The sequence below is a fragment of the Hipposideros armiger genome, unplaced genomic scaffold, assembly GCF_001890085.2.
Source record: "Hipposideros armiger isolate ML-2016 unplaced genomic scaffold, ASM189008v1 scaffold_667, whole genome shotgun sequence".
NCBI classification, from domain to species: Eukaryota; Metazoa; Chordata; class Mammalia; order Chiroptera; family Hipposideridae; genus Hipposideros; species Hipposideros armiger.
Genome location: NW_017732017.1, coordinates 374,205 through 375,027, shown reverse-complemented (window position 1 = coordinate 375,027; position 823 = coordinate 374,205).

Here is an 823-nt window from a genome sequence, read left to right as displayed (position 1 = left end):
AAGAGAGAAGCAAAGAGATTAAGAACCTATTTGAAGAAATAATGATGGAAAACTTTCCTAACCTGGTGAAGAAAATAGTCATATAAGCCCAGGAGCACAGGGAATCCTAAACAAACTTAACCCAAAGAGGTCCACAACAAAACACATCATAATTAAAATGCCAAAGGTTAAAGACAAAGAGAGAATTCTGAAAGCAGCAAGAGAAAGAAAATTAGTTACCTACTAGGGAGCTCCCATATAACTGTCAGTTTATTTCTCAATGGAAACTTTGCAGGGCAGAAGAGATTGGCAGGAAATATTCCAAGTGATGACAAGCAAGAACCTACAACTAAGATTACTCTACACAAAAAAGCTATCATTTAGAATCAATGGAGAGATAAAGAGATTCCCAGACAAGAAAAAGCTAAAGGAGTTCATCCCCACCAAACCAGTATTACAAGGAATGTTATAGGGACTTCTTTAAGGAAAAAAAAAAAGATCAAAAATATAAATAATAAAATGGCAACAACTACATATCTATCAACAATTACTTTCAATGTAAATGGATTAAATGCTCCAATCAAAAGACGTAGGGTAAGGGCCAGCCAACTGGCTTGGTTGGTTAAGATCTCTGAACAACAGGACCGCCAGTTCGATTACCACATGGGCCAATGACGCTGTGCCCAAGCTGAGCTGCTACTGAGCTGCCAACAGGTGGCAGGATGGCTCATCTGGTGAGAGCACATGCTTCTAACAACAAGACTGCCTGTTCGATGGTACCCTATACCCACCCGCAACTAAGACTGAACTCAGCACCTTGAGCTGAGCTGCCACCCGGATGGCT